At 41.7% G+C, this 21,286-nt stretch overlaps 1 protein-coding gene across 25 annotated transcripts in view; it reads left to right on the top strand.

Annotated features, from left to right (window-relative positions):
* The window catches only part of RBFOX1 (RNA binding fox-1 homolog 1), a 2,180,200-nt gene that overhangs the window by 1,136,746 nt on the left and 1,022,168 nt on the right, over positions 1-21,286 (top strand). The gene's annotated exons all lie outside the window — the stretch shown is intronic.

Here is a 21,286-nt window from a genome sequence, read left to right as displayed (position 1 = left end):
TTTTAAAAATTCAAAATTTATAAGTGGTAGGTAGGGAAAAGTAAGTCTTTCTACCCAGGATCTCTGGCCCCTCATGTCCCATCCCTGGTCGCAATTACTCTCAATCTGTTTCTTTTGTCCCTTCCAGAGAGAGTGTAGATATATCCTAAGATATATTTGTGTATGCCCGTTCCTGTTCCCCACCTGTGATAATACATGCTATGCATGCAATGCAGTGCTTTTCCCCCTACTTAATATATTTTGGTTATCTTTCATACCTATATCATCAGCCTTTGGAATACATGGATGCGTATTCAAGATACGTTCATATTCAAGAGATGGACATGTAACTTGGTAGATTATCGGTTGTCACATTTCTGCCTATCCTCTGCCTTGTTAGGGCTACTTGAAACACTTTTTTTTGTTTTGTTATTTAGGACCTTCTAAACTCTAATGATGTGCACCTGTAACACTGTGGCGATCCCATATCTTGAGAGTTGATCCTGCTTGATCCTGCTGAAAGCTACCTGTTTAAGGGGACTGGAGAATACGAGGGTTATCCTCCCATGTCAGAGTCCTTAGTCATTGACTTCTAGCCAAGGCCGGAGTTGAAGGGTGGCGGTGGGGGTGGTTTCTTCCTCACAGTGGAACCAAGAAGACTTTTTGGGAGAGGTGATGCTTGCTGCTCTCAGATGGGCAAGGATGCATACAGCCCAGGTTCACATCCGTGCCTCCTGTGCAGACATCCGCAATGCAGAAGAGTGTCTGCATCTGTCATTCAAGACTCTGCCTTCTCCAGCTTCATATTCCCTGGTTACCCCCTTTCTCAATCCATAACTGAACTGTATTTGTTTTCGTGTGTCGTGCATGACTTGCCATGTGCTTTGGTCCATGTAGTTTCCTTTTTCTTAAATGTCCTGCCACTCAACCTTAAATCCTTTCCACCCTGAAAGATTGCAAGAGTCCTGCCACCATCCTTTCCTGATTTACTCAACTGGAATCGCTCCTTCCCCTTCTTTTACCCAGACCCTGATTCTCACTACAGTGTCACTCCCTTCCCTTATCTTTTAAGTGCCTTTATTCCACGCCACCCCCCAAAACTGCCCTGTACATTGTAGTTGCTCAATAAACATTTGGTAATTAATCACATGGAAATACCCAGGAGGTGTGCTGCATGCTCTTCAGTTTACTGAGACACCTCGACTTCTGCTTTCCAACCTTATGACACTTCACTCATGAGGACATTGACAAGCTGCCTGTTTGAACAGTCTCCAGCATATTATAAATGTTTGGATAAAACCACCGTCAAGGCACGGTCATCGCAGAGCCAATAACAAGTGACCTTGTCTTCCCCTTCTTTATTTGAATGTTTTCTACAGTATCATCTCCAAAGGCAACAGGAGAAAATGGTGAACAGCTGGGAATGGGAGATGTCCTTCACACATCCTATATTTGGAACTGGTAGAAATAGCCACTATGATTCGCTGTCAGTTCCACAGGATAGATGTGATTTCAAAATTCTATCTTGCTTGTGAGCCCCTTGAGGGCAGGGCCTTATTCATCTTGGCATCACCTGTTGGGGTAGGGCGGGGGGAGTTTCTCAACCACAGGATGGAAAGTTCTTTGTCCAGGGAAGGCATCCTTTGTGTTGTAGGATGTGTAGCAGCATCCCTACCCTCAACTCACTGGACGCCAGTAGCACCCCTTCCCCAAGTTGTGCCAATTAAAAATGTCTTCAGACATTGCCAACGTCTCCTGGTGAGATAATTATTCCGGTTAAAATATACTCTTGTAGGGGCTTAACAAATATTTTTGAATGAACATGTAAAACTTACCAAAGTTTCAACATTATCAATTAGCTTGTTTTCTCCACATGAAGAACAATAAATCCACGTAGTCAGGAACTTAGAAGAAACACATTTTACTCAATACCTAAATAGCAGGTAAAAGCTTGCTGTAAACTCCCCCCCACAAATTCCAACCTTCACCTTTTTGTAGACTCCAAAATGTAATGAAGTTGTGTCTCCATTATGTGACACCCAAGCCGTATAACTCTGCATTTTAAAAAAAGATGCCATCAAAGAGGGGTCATTTGCCTGGTAAACTATTTTCTAAGCAAACACATATTCCAAGGATTGCAAGCTCTTCCAGTGCATTAAAAACACTTTATCCCAAGCAAAACTTAAGTCCACAGCTTTCACTTGGAGTATAGCCATCACGTGGAGTATTAAAGTACTAGCCGTTGATGAATTCTCTCTAAGTGACTACATAGGCTCCACAGTATGTATGGAAGTGTGTGTTTAAAGTTCTAAAAATTATCCAGTTGTATTCACACTTGAGACTCCAAATCACGTGTCTTTATTTAACATTTTTACTGAGCACTGTCACCAGCTTATGGAACAGTCTCAGCTCAGTGGGGTATAAACATAAAATAGTTTTCTGCCCCCAGCTGTGCTGGGTTGCCTATTTTGCCCCATCCCTTAATAACATCTTAAGCAGATTTTTCAACTTTCTGGCTATTAGCATAGTCTCAATTGGAATTCATGCCTGTTATTTTCTCTCTTTATTTTTTAAAATTTATTTATTTTTGGCTGCATTGGGTCTTTGCTGCTGCACTCAGGCTTTCTCTAGCTGCGGCGAGCAGGGGCTACTCTTCGTTGTGGTGCACGGGCTCTAGGCGCGCGGGCTCTGGGCGTGCGGACTCTAGAGTGCAGGCTCAGTAGTTGTGGCGCACGGGCTTAGCTGCTCTGTGGCATGTGGGATCTTCCCAGACCAGGGCTCGAACCTGTGTCCCCTGCATTGGCAGGGGGATTCCTAACCACGGCGCCACCAGGGAAGCCCTGTTTTCTCTTTTCAAAGCAATATGATTCTTTGAAAATTCCTTCTGCTTTTTTACTAATCAGACTTGCAGCTCCAGGGCCTGAAGAAGAGAGGGGGCTGTTTTCATCTCCCCACCACAGCCTTCTTTTGTCTTGGAATGAATGGAAAGGGAGAATTTTGTATGCCTTTGGGTCAGGAAGGAAGAGATACAGGGTCCTGGCTCTCCGATTCAAAAGTGCAATTGTATTCCTCTTGCTTCTGATTGTTGCAACTTGTCTCGTTTCTCTGTGGTCCGTATTCTAGTCCTAACTTTTTTCCTCAAACAGACATGCAGGGGCCTCCTAGTGCCTCAGTTTCTCCCTGTGGAAAATCCATTTGCTACCGAGTTGCTTGCCGCAGGTCAGGCCAATGAATCGGAGACGAGGTGTTGAGGGAAGGAATACGCCTTTATTTGGAAAGCCAGCAGACCGAGAAGATGGCAGACTAGTGTCTCCGAAAAACCATCTTCTCTGGGTTTGGATGCCAGTTTCTTTTATAGCACAGAAAGGGGGAGGAGATGAGGAAGTAAAGTAAAAAGGCCATAAGTTCTGCAAATATCCCCTGGAATGGCCAGCCTCCAGGCAGGGGATGTGTTAATTTCTTCTTTCTTGCAACCATCCACACACAGGTGGACAGCGTTAGGATGCTTCCCCGAACAAAGGCACTTTGGTTTAGCATTCAGGCAGAGGGGCAGGGTTCCCTGAGGCAGACCATTATGTATAGACAGTATCCTTTTAGTGAACAAAAGCAATGGGAAGCAAAGGGTCAAGTAAAAGAAACAGATCCAACATGTAGACAGATTTGGCTCTCGCCTGTTACACATTTTCAACAAAACCTGTTTCAGCTTCCTCCCTGGTGTCTGTGCCAACAATACCTCCCACAGGCCATGCAGGTGACCCTCTAGGGATGCACCGGCAAGCTGGCTCAAGCCCAGCTCTTTCTGCTGGAACTACGTCAGTGCCGGTCAACTCACTCATGCTTCCTGTGCCAGATGGTAGGACTGAAAGCCCTTCCTCCGTTTCCCCCACTCTCAACCTGCCCCACATCTTTCCCTAATTCTATTTTGTCCTTGTGCTTACGGATGTCCCTCAGATAGCCACCAAGTTTGCTGCATCAGCAGGTATCCAACTGGGGAAAGAATTCAGGTCCCTTTCTTGCAGGCACTCCTGGTATTTGCAAGAAATTCTCTCTACATGCATCTGCTCCCCAGTTCGCTCAAGCTTCTTGAGTGAACTGGGGAGCAGATGCCAGGGCTCTCAGACGTATCATCAGTTTTCTTAAATCCTCATACTCATTGCTTGATTTCTCCTGAAACCCGTATCTGTCTTAAGACAGTTACGTTTGGGACAGACTCTTACGAATATGGGAACATAGTGAAAATTTTTGACTTTTCATAGTTTTTACTTTTCATACCATTGGCCTTTGGAAAATATCTGTATTTGGTGTGTCTGTGTGTGTGTGTGTGTGTGTGTGTGTGTGTATATATATATATATATATAAGCTGAGTAGTGTTTCAGTGAAAGTGTCCCTAATTTTCCTTATTTCTGTGTAATGAATGGCTCCTTTTCAGAGCATATGTGGTGTAATAGCCCTTGTCTTGCCTTTCTGGGAGGTAGAGAGAGTTTCTTGTTGACCCAAACATGGCCTCTTAATGGAGATTCATAACATCAAAAGGAATTATGTGAGAACAAAGTAATTATCCTTCCTGTATGACTATCAACCCAATTTACAAAGGAGTGAAATTAAACATTGCAGTTAATTACAGGGACAGTCTCAAATTTGTAGACGAATTAGGGATCATTGGTTGCAAGCAACAGAAACCAATTTTCCCCCTATATTAAGCAAAGAGAATACTTATTAGCAGTTACTGGGGAGCTTACAAAATTGAGAGGAGGCTAAACATGCAGTGTGGGCATCATGACAGTCACAGAGTAATGGTGAGTTCTCCTCTATGGAAAGAAATGAATTCCAACTATGTCTTCCGTCCATCTGTCATTCTGCTCCAGTTTGAGAGCCCAGAAGAGCACATCCCACTGGCCAAGCTCAGGCCACAGATCCCCTTATTGAAGCCACTTTGGCAGGAAAAGCCAGGATCAGATGGAAGGTGCCTTCAGGAAACTGTGAGAAGACAGGGCACCCGTCCATGGTCCCACCAAGTCTGCACAAAATGAGGGAACTGTAACTCCCCTGAAACAAACCCTGGGTGCTGTTAGGAAAGAGAAGCGATTGCTGGATGGTCAAGCAATGATGGTCAATCCTTCTTAACCCGTAAGGTTTACCACTGTCCTCTTGCTTGGAGGGTGCAGAGCTACCTCAGTCTGTATTTTAGGGCAGCTCTCACACAGCATCACCCATCTTCCCTTTTTTGTGGATGTATGGAGGACCCTACAGTCTTCTGCATTAGGGTAGTATTTATTAGCCACTGTTTCTGTCAGGGCTGTGCTGCCCTCTCTGTGTCTCCCAAACATTCCTCTTGCTCTTGCTTCCATCCTTTTTATGGAGGTTATTCCTCCAGTGCAGTTTGCTCTACTTTTGGTCAACGTCTCTACAATTTTCCTCCGGAACCTGCACACACTTTTCTGCTGTGGGTTCCTTTTCTATGCTGCCCTTACTGCTTGGAACTCAGTACCCATTTGCCTGAACTTAGATTTCTTTTTTCTTTTGCATTTACCCTCCCTACTCCTGTACTGCCTGTCTCTGCTCCTAGAATGTGTATGTTGTTGAATGTGGAAAAGCAAAGGTCTCAGACTGCCCATGTGGATTAGAGAACACAGTCTACTTCCCTGACCCCTGGTGTCACCAACATCACCAGTCACTTCTTTCTTACTCCCTATCTGTACAAACGGACATCTCTTGATGTCCCTGAGGAATACTTGTGATTATAGAAAATTGTTCTGACTTCTTGGGTTTAGAGTCCTAACTAAGAAGACTAATCTTACTTCTGGAAAATCATATGTTCTATCCTATAGAGCACCGTTGGCAGACACAGGAGCATCCTAGGTTGCCCAAGTACCAGGCTGCAGACATTAGAGCTGTCAACACAAGTACAGGAATATCAGAGCCAGAACCATGAACCGGATGAGGTGGATCCTGAGGGTGTGTTCAGATGAACTATACCACTTCACGGTTCATGGCTGTTAGGAACAATGTCCTTAAAACCATTGGCTCGATATTTTTTATCCCCATTGCTTATAAGATCCCTGAGAATTTTTTCCAAGTCTAATTTACTCACCAATGTATCTTCCACCTAGGCAAAGGGCCTGGCACAAATACTTATCACATTTTGCTTGAATGAGTGAATGAATGACCCAATCAATCAATCAATCAATTGCTTTGAACTTCTTTTAAAGACCAGAATCCGGACATGTATGCACCTCTCAGGCTTCAAGCCACAGCCCTTTGAGCTGGGCTCTGAAAGCAAGGCCCTTACAGAGAGACTCCATCTTTCTCCGGGGCTGTAGCAACCAACGTACGTGTATTTAATTATTTACTGCCTATTTTGAGTATGCTTCGCCAGCTCTCAATCTCCTTCACTATTCTCTTTTCCCTGGGTGGTGGCAATATGGATTTTTAGAATCCATTATTAATTTTTCTGTTTCTTCCTTTTTCCTGTAACCTCTCCCTAGAGTTGAAATTTGCCTTAAACTTTCACCTCCTAAGATGCCTCTTCTTTTGGCTACTCAGAGACTTCCTAGCTATTTCTCTCTGTGTCATCTGCAAACTCAGAGACGTGATCCCTGTTTTTGATGTTATGGAGATGGACATCCAGTAAGCAGCAGAGATGATCCAGGGCTATTCATCAGCGAATGCTTAGTAAATTTTGACACCCAGATGATTTACAAGACCACGATCTACCTTTTGCAAAAATGCAACCAAAAAAATCTTAAACTTTAAAAGTACTTCCTTCCTCAGACTTAAGGTAAATATGTAGTATATTCGTCTTTCAAAACTTCCACTGTCTCCAGCTATGCTTGTAGGAAGGGAAAAAAAATAGATATCACTTTGCAATTTATGTTGTTACCAGCATGCAACTGAGTACATTCAATTGACTCCAAATGTACTGCACATTCTAATTCTTGTCTCCTATTGTCCTCCCCTGTTGACTTCAAGTTAATGCATAATATGAAGTAGGACATCCCTCATAAATTCTATATCCTCAGAGTAATGTGGCTTCGATGATGTACTGCATTTTAAATGAGCTCTGTCACCAAAGGACGATGGGGGGCCCAGGAGGTTTTTGTTTTTTGTTTTTTTCAATTTTCCTTCTGTTCTTGCAGTGTGATAAGTCTAATTATAGTTAGCAGCCAACAGCAGTGTTTCTTCAGCTAGTATGACTTGTGAGGTCCCTGGGATCTGTATGAAATCTCCAGATTTTTATAGTATGTGTCTTAGGCCCAACACGTTGAGATGGCTCTTAAATAGAAGGAGAGTTCTGAAAGATTAAAGGGGGATTGATAATGAAGGAGATTAGCAATGTTGGTTGGCTGTGCAGGTTCAGTAATGCATTCCTGTGGCTTATTTTACTCATGGGAGTTGAATGACATTTCCAGAATGTTAGAGGAGAGGGGCATCGCATATCTCAACCATTTAGAGGGAGTGGTTGTTATTTCTTATAATACTCTGATCATCTGAGGGGGCTTTCTCTCTATACAGTGCCTTTCTCTGGGGGAAGAAGCTAATGTACACTCATGTTTACTATAGGCAAGTACAGCTACAGCTGCCCCCAGTCCTATTATAGAGAATATGCTGGAATGCAGTCATTTCTTCACCTGTTCTGACTAGAGCATCTCAAGCTTTATGACTTGGGAATCTTCTTCAAATGCATATTCTGTTGAGTAGGCCTGGGGCGAAGCCTAAGATTCTGCATTTCTTACAACCTTCCCAGTGACACGGATGCGGCTGGTTTGTCACACTATGAATAACAGACTTTATGGAGTCTTAACCAAGAATCACCATACTTGTACGTGGACGCCTCTGCGATAGAGTTGCATACAGAGGAGAAAGAAAAAAGCAGACATTAGTATATAATAGCGAGCCTGAACTGAAGTCGCGATGGTATTATTTAATAGCACAATATAGGTGGCCACAATTCTTATCCCCATTATAGAGCTGAGGGGCTACACAGCTCAGATTTAGTGACATGATCAAGTTGCATGGCGAGTAATAGACGAGTGCATGGTGGAGATGAAACTTGAACTCGGGCAGTATGATTTCAGAGACCATGCCTAAATGCCTCTACTGCCCAGAGACTATAAATACCTTCAAATGAAGTTTACTTGTCTAGAGTGTACTGTCTAGAGTTTTGCCATCTTCACCATCATAATCCCCTGAGCAAATACTAATTGAGTACCTGAGACTGTGCCTTAAGGTTTTGCAGCTGACAAGAGAAGGTGATGGATGTGGTCCAATTGGAGACCAGCAAATAGCACTTGTTGGTAGCTGAAATTCAGAAAACTATCTGTATATAATTATTTACACATAATTACATATTGTAATTACATATTAATTAAGCATTACATATTAATTAAATTACATATTGCAATTACATATTAATTAAATTATTTGATTTAATTAGATAACTATGTAATTAAATCACTGTCTGTAATAATTGGCTGCAAGGAGAAAATGACCTATGGGGTAACACAAAGGAATGTATATCCATTTTAAACTTATGGTTACCAAAGGGAAAAGGTGGGGGGATAAATTAAGAGGTTGGGATTAACATATACACACTACTGTATGTAAAATAGATAATCAACAAGGACCTACTGTATAGCACAGGGTGCTGTCCTCAATACTCTCTAATACACTATATGGGAAAAGAATCTGAAAAAGAATAGATATATGAATACGTGTAACTAAATTACTTTGCTGTACACCTGAAACTAATATAACATTGCAAATCAACTATACTCCAATATCAAATAAAAAAATTTTTTAAAGGTGTTAAGCTTAAGAAAATAAATATATATTCTAGGAACTTTGAGGTGACTTGCAGATTAGCTTTTTGTTTATTAGATTTACACTTTTTAACACTTTTTTATTCAAGTAAAATTCACATAGCATAAAATTAGCCATTTTTAAAGTATGCAACTCAGTGTCATTTAGTACATGTACAATGTGCAGCCATCATCTCCAGTAAACACATGAAAAGATGCTCAATGTCATTAGTCGCTTGAGAAATGAAAATCAAAACCACAATGAGGTACATGACTCTTTTTGAATTATGGTTTTCTCAGGATATATGCCCAGTAGTGGGATTGCTGGGTCGTATGGTAGTTCTATTTTTAGTTTTTTAAGGAACCTCCATACTGTTCTCCACAGCGGCTGTATCAATTTACATTCCCACCAACAGTGCAAGAGGGTTCCCTTTTCTCCACACCCTCTCCAGCATTTATTGTTTGTAGATTTTTTGATGATGTCCTTTCTGACTGGTGTGAGATGCAGCTCTATTTACAATAGCCAGGACATGGAAGCAACCTAAGTGTCCATTGACAGATGAATGGATAAAGAAGATGTGGCACATATATACAATGGAATATTACTCAGCCATAAAAGTAAACAAAATTGAGTTATTTGTGGTGAGGTGGATGGACCTAGAGTCTGTCATACAGAGTGAAGTTAAGTCAGAAAGAGAAAAACAAATACCATATGCTAACACATATATGTGGAATCTAAAAAAAAAAAAAAAAAATGGTCATGAAGAACCTAGGGGCAGGACAGGAATAAAGACACAGACCTACTAGAGAATGGACTTGAGGATATGGGGAGGGGGAAGGGTAAGCTGGGACGAAGTGAGAGAGTGGCATGGACATATATACACTACCAAATGTAAAAATAGATCGCTCCTGCGAAGCAGCCACAAAGCACAGGAGATCAGCTGCATGCTTTGTGTCCACCTAAAGGGATGGGATAGGGAGGGTGGGAGGGAGATGCAAGAGGGAGGGGATATGGGGATATATGTATATGTATAGCTGATTCACTTCGCTATAAAGCAGAAACTAACACACCCTTGTAAAGCAATTATACTCCAATAAAGATGTTTAAAAAAAACAAAACAAAAAAAACCCAGAGATACCACTTCACACCCACTAGGTGGCTATTTAAAGAATAGAAAGGAAAGTAACAAGTATTGTGGAGGGTGTGCAAAACAGTTTTCCGGGAGGGTTCTCAAAAAGTTAGCCAGCAATCCCACTACTGGGCATATACCCTGAGAAAACCATAATTCAAAAAGAGTCATGTACCAAAATGTTCATTGCAGCTCTATTTACAATAGCCAGGAGATGGAAACAACCTAAGTGTCCATCATTGGATGAATGGATAAAGAAGATGTGGCACATATATACAATGGAATATTACTCAGCCATAAAAAGAAACAAAATTGAGTTATTTGTAGTGAGGTGGATGGACCTAGAGTCTGTCATACAGAGTGAAGTAAGTCAGAAAGAGAAAGACAAATACCGTGTGCTAACACATATATATGGAATCTAAGAAAAAAAATGTCATGAAGAACCTAGGGGTAAGACAGGACCTACTAGAGAATGGACTTGAGGATATGGGGAGGGGGAAGGGTAAGCTGTGACAAAGTGAGAGAGTGGCATGGACATATATACACTACCAAACGTAAAATAGATAGCTAGTGGGAAGCAGCCACATAGCACAGGGAGATCAGCTCGGTGCTTTGTGACCACCTAGAGGGGTGGGATACGGAGGGTGGGAGGGAGGGAGACGCAAGAGGGAAGAGATATGGGAACATGTGTATATGTATAACTGATTCACTTTGTTATAAAGCAGAAACTAACACACCATTGTAAAGCAATTATACTCCAATAAAGATGTAAAAAAAAAAGTTAGCCTTGGAATTCTCACTCTCTTTCAATGATTGAGTTATTTTGCCTTTTTCCAACGGCATCTTGATTCTCCTCACTGCTTCGGCAGAGCCTCTGTCTTAGTTGCTGAAGTCCAGTTCTTTGGCACACATAAAATGGTGCCAAACTTGCTATCTTAGAATCAAGGGATTATTTCCTCATCACCATGATTCATTCATTGCCTGTTCTTAGCTGGGATCAGGTGGGGAGGTTGAGAAGCCCAGGTACTCCATTACCCCAGGTATTCTGTTCACTCTCTCCTGTAGAGTGTCCTATATGATTAAAATAAAGGTCTTCCTCTACTGCTCCCTCCACAAGGCTGACTCCTCTGACCCCAGCAGAAAGAACAGATGATGACTTTTGACACAGCGAGTGTCTGTGCCTGTGCCTGTGCCATGACGGTTCTTTTCCCTGGCAGGAAACCTCCATTGGGATCATTGGGCAGAATGATGGAGGCAGATACAGGTTTATACCCTAATTCTGCCGCTTGCTATGTGTGTAACCTTGGGCAAGTCACTCAGTTTCCCTGTACCTCCATTTTCCCAAATAAATCTTAAGAGCAGTGCTTACAGCAGTGGCTGATGTTTCAGTGAGATCATGCGGGAAGCATTTGGCACAGTGTCCGGCACGTAGCACTCAATGTCAGCTCTTATTGTATTATTATTGTTGTTATCCCTGCCCTGTTTCTCTACCCTGTTATATGGTTTTGATCTGCTTGCGTATTACAACTGCTTTTAATTTTTTAAACTTCTGTAAGTCTCACATTTTCCTCCTACAATCAAATTGCCTTTTTCCTTCTTCGTGAACATTTTGAGCCTTCTTGAATAAGACAGAGAAGCTTTAAATATAATTTTTGAAAGTTTTCTCCACAGACAGCCCAACATAAGAGTGAAAATTTTCCATCAAGAGAAAGGGAAGTTTATTGCTTTCAGGTATAAACAGCATTGCCACCTACCCCAGCAGTCTCTGCCCTGTGCAGAGCCTTAGGTGTCTCACTTTTGATAAAACAGAGAAGCAGGTTGCCCTTACCATGCAAATTGAAGGATTCAATGCCTCTAGAATAATGCTGCAATTTTGTGTGTGGCTTGGGGAATCCAGTTTGCAACTACAGAATTATATTTTCACATTAATGGATACTTCACTACTTGAATGTTCTTCAAACTAGGTTTTGGCCTTAAGTCTTGTGAAATTCTTCTTCAATACTGTTTACTTACAGGTAGCCACAAAACAAGGTGGCTATCAGGATCTCAATCCAGCCTCTGTCCAGAATTTTCAGGAATGCTCATCACAAATCTGTGATACCTGTGTTGACAAATTCTTACACAATGCTTAACGGATGTTCCGATTTTAAATTTTATGTATCAGTTTATCTAATAAATGATTTAAAACAATACTATTTAAAAAGCTATTGGCTTATCTTACCTAGTTGTAGCTTTTTTATTAGGGAGAGAACATACTAGTAGATTATTTTATTTTAAGTTATATTCATAGTATTTCTACATTATAAATTGACTAAGATGCCTGTCCTCTGACTTCTTGGAGTTTAAGTCAGTGATTATCTGGTATCAGAGGAAATCCCATGCCCAGATCTCCCTAGATACTTCTTCCACATTACAAGACAGTACCAAGAGCAAGCAGTGATCACATGAACCACGAATGAATAAAGTACTTTTATTTTTTTAATGTAAACGTAACTTTTATTTTTATTTTATATTGGAATGCAGTTGATTAACAATGTTGTGTCAGTTTCAGGTGTACAGCAAAGTGCTTTAGTTATACATATACATGTATCTATTCTTTTTCAAGTTCTTTTCCCATTTAGGTTATTACAGGGTAAAGTACAGTTATAAAGAGGAATCCTAGGGTAATGACACTTTTAGAGCTGCAAGCGCTCTAAGATATTTCTAGATAAAGAGAAACTCCATTACAGAAAGGAAAAAAAAAATCCTGGCTAAAGTTGCACAATGAATTAATGATAGACCACAGACTAGAACACTTACAATCTGCTCAGTGATATGATGGCTCTAGGCCCTGACATGTTGGGCTCAGACGGGAAACTGATTATAGGATCTCCTAGAATAGTCTTGGAAGGGAATTTTGAGATCAAGATATTCAACCTCCTCGCTGTATAGATAGAGGACTCTGACACTTATGCATTCACCTAACAAGTATTCATTGAGAACCTACCAAGTACCAAATGCAGTTCTAAACAGGGGTAACAACAGTGACCAAGACTGGAAAGCTCCCTACTCCCATGCAACTTCCTTCCCAATGCGGGAATCAGACAATAAACAGGTGAATCAGTGATCAACTGAGAAGTGCTAGGATGACAATAATGCAGGGTGATGTAGTCGCATCTAAGGCAGGGCTTAGCAAGTGGAAGGTAATAGGAAGGAGTTAGGATGTTGGTTTTTTTCTAAGAGCAGTGGAGACACTGTAGAGTTTAGATTGAGGAGGAACATGATAGGATTTATATTTAAAAGACCTCTTTGGCAACTGTGTGGAGAATCAACTGTAATGGGTCTGGGGGGAAGCAAGAAGACCAGTTAGTAAGCTGATCTGTAGGTCAGGGGAGAGGTGATGGTAGCCATGCTAAGACGGTAGCAGTGGAGAGGGTGAGAAGTACATAGATGTAGGAGATGTGCTGGGTGTGAAGGTGAGGACCTGCCTCTAGGCTTAGAGAGAAGTCAGCCAAGAAGACGAAAAATAAACTTAAGTTTTCAGATTGAACACCTAAATGGATGAAGCCAAGAAAAGTTTGTATCTGGCTGTGACATTGATTGACATCTGTTGTGTTAGAATAAATCTTGAGAGTTGCAAGCTACGCCTGAGCAGAGGGCAGAAGCTTATCTATTTCTTTCTCGAATAACCCCTCACATCAGGCTGGATAGTGGAGTGGAGTAAATTTAGAGACTGACACAGGCTCTGTGAGGCTCACCCTGCTGCTTGCTTTCCTTTGAGCCCAGTGATCACAGAGCTGAGAGAAGATGTCTCGGTGGGTAACAGCACGATCAGCTTCCCTGCGTGGAACCACTATCTTACACGCTGGTTCTGGCTTCTTGGGCGCCACAATCGTCTTCTTTTGTAAGACTGCCTGTGAACTTCATTAACCTGCCATTGACTTCCTCTTGGTACATTAATGGGGACCACACAATGTTGAGTCACAGTTTGAAAGGATGTTTGTCATCACAGTGTGACATCTCCCTGCTCCCTGACACTCTACTGTTTATCATTCCCCTTCCTGTGCCTCCTTCCCCAGGCTAGTCCATCCTGTGGCAGTGATTACATCCAAGACAATTTTGGTCAATAGTTTTGTTCACTTCAAACTGAAATGAGTTCAGTGTTTTAGCAGCTGATGAGAGGTGTACTCAAACTGTGGTACGTTTGTCCCCCCTGCCTTTGACTGAGGCTTTCTTTAGGTGGGGAAAAACGTTCTCTTGACTTAATGTTTAAAATTCATAGTACGATGTGTCTTCTCTGCAGATGATAGCTTATGAATTCAGGAACCCTGGACATTGTAACAGCTACCCCTCATTAAGATACTTTACTGCCTGTGACTTAAAAAGATGGAGGAGCGGGGCTTCCCTGGTGGCGCAGTGGTTGGGAGTCCGCCAGCCGATGCAGGGGACGTGGGTTCGTGCCCCGGTCCGGGAAGATCCCACATGCTGCGGAGCGGCTGGACCCGTGAGCCATGGCCGCTGAGCCTGCGTGTCCAGAGCCTGTGCTCCGCAACGGGAGAGGCCACAACAGTGAGAGGCCCGTGTACCACAAAAAAAAAAAAAAAAAAAAAAAGATGGAAGAGCGGAAACCCCTTGGACTATATTCACTCTTGTGTATGGACATGAGAAAGGTCTGCCTGAAGAAATATTTTCTTTCTTAACTATGACTTCTGGCTCAGCTTGGGAGACTATTTCTTTTCTCTTTCAGACCTTTCTTCCCCACATCTTGGGCTTTGCACTCTTTGTACCTTTGCTGTGACTCAAGGAAGACCTTTGCTGCTTTGCTTTTCTTTGTTTTCCACTTACACACCCTTCTGGCCTAGATGACTTTTGCCTGGTTAGAGGGAGGCACTTTGGGGGAAATTTCTATAGGACTATGTGAAAAAATTTCCCTGAGGTTCACACTGAGGCATCTCAGAAGAAGTTAGGGTCTCTTTCTAGACACTCTCGGTAAGATGAATTTTCTGAAATGTTACAGTAGGATCTTCCCTGGGAGAAGAAGTATCTATGCAGGACACCCTGCCTGGGAAAAATAAAGGCAAGGGTAGGGCAAGAGATAAAGACCATTTGGGAATTTGGGAGATGAGAAAACACAGGGCCCTTTCCTTTTAAGCTTAAAAGGTACAAATGAGAGGGATCGTGAAAAGCACCGTGTCTGTGATTTCTTACCTTGCCAGGTATAAACATGTACATGAGATGCTTTGCTGAGCGTTCTGTCTTATGCCATCTTGGAAGTTGAGCTGCTTGAGACGCGAGAATGTCTTATCTGTCTCTGCACCCCCCAGCGTTAAAATAGTATTTCAAACATAGTCACCCAGTGACCGCCAAGCTGCTCACTCAGAAGCATCAGGCCTTACTGAACGGTGACATTTATTTTATGGTACTCGGACTCCACTTTAAGGGAAGAGAGATATTGATACTTCTGGGCCTTTACGTACATGGTGACAAGAAATTAACCCGAGAACATTGAATGGATTCAAATCAAGAATGACTAGATAGTAACAGAAGTGTTGCAAACGGTATGAAAGAAGACTTTCCCCACTGCCAATTGGGGAAACACCTGGAAAATATTTGTACCTAAATTATTTCTCAGTTTCAATGTGCAGTTTAGGTAAATTGGTGTTCTAGGAAGTACTGTAATTTAACATTTCATAGGATTTCATCACAATTTTTACATGTGAGTTTAACTCTGTCTCGTTATCATCAATTAGAATGACTATTCAGATGGTTTTTTCCTAGCTTCAAATCATTTTGTCTTAAATGCGCTTTTTTATTAACTTCTTGGTTCCCCATAAGAGATTTGATAAATTTGAGGACCATACCTACAATTTCACTTACTGCATATCAACCTCATACTGTGTGCCTTTGAAAATGTTCAAAATCTCAGTTTCCTCATTTGTAAAATAGAGATTGTGATACTAATCTCTCAAAGTTATAGTCAGAATTTAATGAGCTAAAGTAGTAATATGCTCAGTGACACTAGGCACATAGAATTTAGTCAGTGGAAAGTAACCGATGTTGATGTTATTATTATTGAGCTTGGTCTAATTTGGAATCAGTTCCCTTTGCCCAGTAGCACTGTTTGCACCTGTTTTTAAGATTGTTAGTTAAGGTTTATTTTTTATAGGAGATGTGGAAAAGTGATGGAGCATAGGTTATTCAGTTTAAACTAATGAAGATTTTTTACAGGCTGACCATCTGTCAGGGAAGTGGCAGAAGGCATTCCAATAGGACCGAGTTGAATTAAATTAGAAGATAAAACTAATAATAATGGCTTTCCTCCAAATGATGTCTCAAAATCTGTCCGCTTTTTCCTAGCCCCACTGTCAGCACTTTGATCCAAGCTACCCACATCTGGACCACTAACCTCCTATCCAGTTTCCCTATTTTCTGTCGTCTCCCAATCCAATTTTTGTATAATCATCAGAATGATCATTTTAATATTCAAATCAGGTCACTTCACCACATCCCTTCTGCCCTCCCAGGCGTGAATAAAAACCCAGATAAAATAAAAATGGGTAACTTGGCCTGCAGTCCCAGTATAATCTGGCCTCTTGTTTTTCTCTCCAACCGCCTCTCTCCAGCCCTTCATTCCTAGGCTCTAACCACAGTCACTATGCTTTTTCCAATCTTAGAGACACGTGCTCTTTCTTCTGCTCAGGGGTGCTTACTGCCACAATCTCCTGCCAAGGTCCAGTCTTGGGTTAAGTTTTAGCTTGGACTTTGCATTGAGGCATTCTGTTACCCTCCAATAACTGTCCCCCACCCCAAATATCTCATTGTGTTCTCTTCTTTTTCTGCATTATTCTGATTCCGGTTTATAATTGCAGATTTATTATTGTGCTTTCTCATTAAATTGCTTACCACTCTAACCCTAGAACACATCAGAGTGGCTTGCTAAATGAAGAATTTATCAAGTACTAAGTGAATTCAAAGTACAAAGGGCTTTTGATGTGTATTATCCCAGCTGAAATTCACAGCATCTTTGCAAAGGCATGGGCTGGACTATCTCGAATGTATAGTGAGATATATAGTCTAAAGCTCAACATGATAAGGGCTTAGAAGTGGAAGAATTGGGTCTGAATCTCAGATTTCTGATGCCAAACCCAGGACTCTTTCAGCTTAAATACTGTGTATTCCAGACACTGTCTTTATGGTCTGTATAGTCATTGACTCTTGTTGGTCTAGGTTGGGCTGTCTTTCATAAAGCACTTGAACAAGCATTCTCATTGCATGCATATCACCTGCCAGACATTGTCCTAGGCATATTCCCAGCCCTTTCTCATATAATCTGTTCCAGGACCCAGTAAGGTATTCATTTTCTAGAGCTGCCTTAATAAAGTGCCACAAATTGGATAGCTTAAAACTTTACACATTTATTAGATCACAATTCTGGAGGCAGGAAGCCTAAAATTAAGGTGTCAGCAGGGCTGTGCTCCCTCTGAAACGCGTAGGGAGATTTTTCCTTGTCCCTTCCTAGCTTCTGGTGGTGTGTCAGCAATCATTGGCAGGTCTCTGCCTCCATCCTCACGTGCTGTTCTACTGGTGTGCCTTCACATCATCTTTCCTTTGTGTGTCTGTCTCTGTTTTCAAATTTTCCCTTTCTACAAGGGTAGCAGTCATATTAGATTAGGGCCTACCCTAATGGCCTTGTTTAACTTAATCACATCTGCAAAGGCTATTTGCAGATAAGGTCAGATTCCCAGGTACGGGAGGTTAGAGGTTTAACATATTGTTTGTTGGGGGACACGGTTCAACGCATTCCCTTTTCACAAATGGGGCCATAGGCTCTATAAATGGGTCCTAGGTTGCACAGCTTGCGACTGTGGCAATGCCAAGTTCAAATATAGATCAGGACTCACAAGTCCATGCTTGGTTATTGGAGCAGATGGACAGTTTTCAAGCCCTAAAATCAAAGCTTGGTCAGATGGATTCAATTAGTTTTGAAAAAAGTGAAGTAGGGCCCATTTTCTTTATGCAAAGTGAGCTTGGTGAGGAGAGGCAGAACTTTCAAGTGCCGTAGTGTGTGTTTTATAACTAGCTCTGCATGCAACGGCAGAAATGGGTTCCTCCCTTGCCTAACTCTACTGCATTTACAATGAAGTGTCTGATACTTTTAAGGGGAGATGAGCCATTCTTCATTTTAATTGGTGGGGAAAAGTTCATTATGAAGGGTTCTTCCCTGAGAAGAGCTTCCAAAAGTTGGATAGAGCATCTGCATTACTTTCACTCTCTTCTCTTCCCAGGAATCATCAGCCCTGGTTGGTGATTTATAATCACATTCCCGACAAATTCCACTGTTGGTAATGACTACTTATTTTTCTATACAAATGGTTTTTGCTCTCCTTCCTGAGGACAATTAACTAAGGAACTGGTCATAAATTACTGATAATGATCAGTTTGTCAGAGATGATTGTCTAACGGTACCATCTTCCATAGTAATTAGATAAAGTATCTTTAATTGCTGATAACAACAGGCAAATTGTGGTTATTTTTTCTCTTTTTTGTGATATTCATGAAATCTTCCTGGAAGTCAGGCAGAATAACACTTTTTTTTTTTTCTTCTCCTGAAGGAGGGGAAAAGGAAGAAACATTCATCATTTACAGGTTTCCAGAAATATAATAAATGTGACAGCTTTTCGAGGTTTCAAATAAGACGACAGATCTTTCTAAAGCAGAGATCAGAGAAAACCTACTCTGGGACACATTTCTTTTAGGCAGGAAGCAGGGGTCCTTCCTGGTCATGTTTGATTTTTTTTTCTCAGGATCACGTCTCTCATATTTGCATCTAAACCTTGGCCTTAAAATGTGACTTCTTTGAACTCTGGAAAGGGATGGTATTTAATTCACAGGGTTTCTCACAGTCTGGATGCTTATTAAACCCCAGACTCTTTCTGTGTGTTAGGCTGTGGTGGACCCTTAGCCGGAAAGTGAAGAGGAGAGCTACCTTAATGCGAGTGGATGGGAAGGTCTCTTTCACCCCAGGTTTTATTATCTATTATCTTATTAGTAAGCTCAATCAAACTATTCATTGGTGTGGAAATTGCCAGGACCCACTATTAACATTCTGTAAAGGATGTACATATTTTACGTACTGAAGGGTGGCTTAAATTTAATCCAGTGCAATGTGTCACTTTACTGGCGTACCTCTAACACTGTTAGTCTTTGGGTATTGCAGTACTTTATTTATAATCCCCTTCAGTTTCATAACTATTTTTTTGTTTTTTGAGGGTTTTTTTTTTTTCACTAAATGGCAGCAACTGTCAAACAAGCTATTGTGTCTGAGGTTGTTTGAATCATTTTGGCAGTTCAGAAAATAGCGCAGTGCTTAAAAGGACAGAGATGAGGATTCCAAAGGGGATCTTGATAACAAACAAATGGAGGAAGTGTGCAGCACCTCTTGAAGCTTGCTAGTTTTTGTTATGAGAAGGGAAGCCACAACCAGCACAGAGTAGAATGCATTATGTCACAGGATGTTTAGGCACTGATTTCATTAGGATTCCTCAGTTGCAAGTAGAAAAAGAAAATGACCATAAAAAATCAAATAAGCTTAAGAAAAAAGAAAAATGGGGTCATCGAACTGGGCAACACAAAGGGTAGACTTCAGGCATGGTTGAGGCTAAAATTTTAATGACGTAACAAGGACTCTGATTCTCTCTTGGATCTGCTTGCCCTCTTGGCATCAGGCTTCAATAGGTTTCTACCATGTGTTCTCTGGGAAGTTAACATCCTTTCGAGGATACCTCAAAAAATCCCAGGGAAGGCTCTGATTGGCCAGTTTGAGTCATGCGTCTGCTCCTGAACAAATCCCTTAGCTATAGGACTGGCTTTTCTGATTGGCTGGTTATTGAGTAGAGTAGTGGAGGAGAGGTGTACAGCTCCACCTAAACTATGTAGATAAATTTACAGTGGAATAAAGGTAGTTCCCCAAAGTAAGGGACTTGGGGTAGATCAGAAAACAAAACAAAAACCAAACAAACAAAGACTAGTGGAGGGACCCTCTCTTTCACTCTTTTTCAGTTAGCCAGCAGCTGCCCAACTGAGTTTGCCCTGCTCACCAATTCATAGCTGCTTTCTTTGAAAGGTTCTGCTCTTACAGTGGATTTTCTGATATCTCCTGAACATTGCCTAATAGAAGTGACAGTTTCAGGTTCACTCAAGAAGTCTATCATTCTATACCTAATGTCTGAATCTAAAACACTGTTCTCAAGTGCCTCCAAACTAAACACTTTTCTTCCTGCCTGGAGCCCCTCTTCTATCATCCACCCCACCCCCATTTCTGACTGTTCTTCAGACTACACTTCAAATTCTTTGTTTCTTCATCAGTTTTTTTTTAATTGACTTTTTAAAGTCTTTTTGTTTAATTAATTAATTTTTATTTTTGGCTGCGTTGGGTCTTTGTTTCTGCGCATGGGCTTTCTCTAGTTGCGGCGAACAGGGGCTACCCTTCCTTGTGGTGCATGGGCTTCTCATTGCAGTGGCATCTCTTATTGTGGAGCACGGGCTCTAGGCGCGTGGGCTTCAGTAGTTGTGGCACATGGGCTCAATAGTTGTGGCACGTGAGCTCAGTAGTTGTGGCTTGTGAGCTCTAAAGTGCAGGCTCAGTAGTTGCGGCACACGGGCTTAGTTGCTCCGTGACATGTGGGATCTTCCCGGACCACGGCTCAAACCCATGTTCCCTGCATTGGCAGGCAGATTCTTAACCACTGTGCTACCAGGGGAGTCCCCTTCATGGATTTTTTTCTAGCATGAGCCCACATTGATTTCCTCTTCCTCTGTGTTCCCATTGAAATTTGTATCTTTCCTATAATTCTTAAATTGTTGATCTTCAGTTTTAGTTTCTAAGAACCCATGCCTTTCTCTGTGAACAGGTTACTGCTTTGTGATTCTTTTTCAGTCTCTTCATGATCAGTAGCACGATACCTGGTGCTACGTAAGCATTTAATTCTGGTGAATTTTTCTCAGACAAGACTAAAGGAAGAAATGAGTACTTGGACAACTCAGGTGCCTTTTAGGTCTGTGTTTGCTTGTGAGAATGTGGGTGTGGGCATTTAGTAATCATTTGCAGGTGAGCAGGAACACAGTCAAGTGAACGGAGAGGCGTAGGAAAAGGTTTTGTTTCTGTTGGAGGCCCATGGGAATTTGCCTCACCTGGCTCCATTTTACGTGATAATCACTCTGAGCTCTGGGTTATTGGAGGACATGCTCATCTCTGAGATGAACACAAAGCAAGGGTTCTTCTTTCATGTCTATGTAGATTTGGCCCAACCCAGAAAAAGCAGCTTCTCATTCATTCATCAAATGTTACAGAGCACCTACAGTGTACTGAGGATATGAGAGGACAAATACATACATGGCTGT

The sequence above is a fragment of the Pseudorca crassidens genome, chromosome 15 (genome assembly GCF_039906515.1).
Source record: "Pseudorca crassidens isolate mPseCra1 chromosome 15, mPseCra1.hap1, whole genome shotgun sequence".
NCBI lineage: Eukaryota > Metazoa > Chordata > Mammalia > Artiodactyla > Delphinidae > Pseudorca > Pseudorca crassidens.
This window is presented reverse-complemented; position numbering and strand designations above follow the sequence as displayed.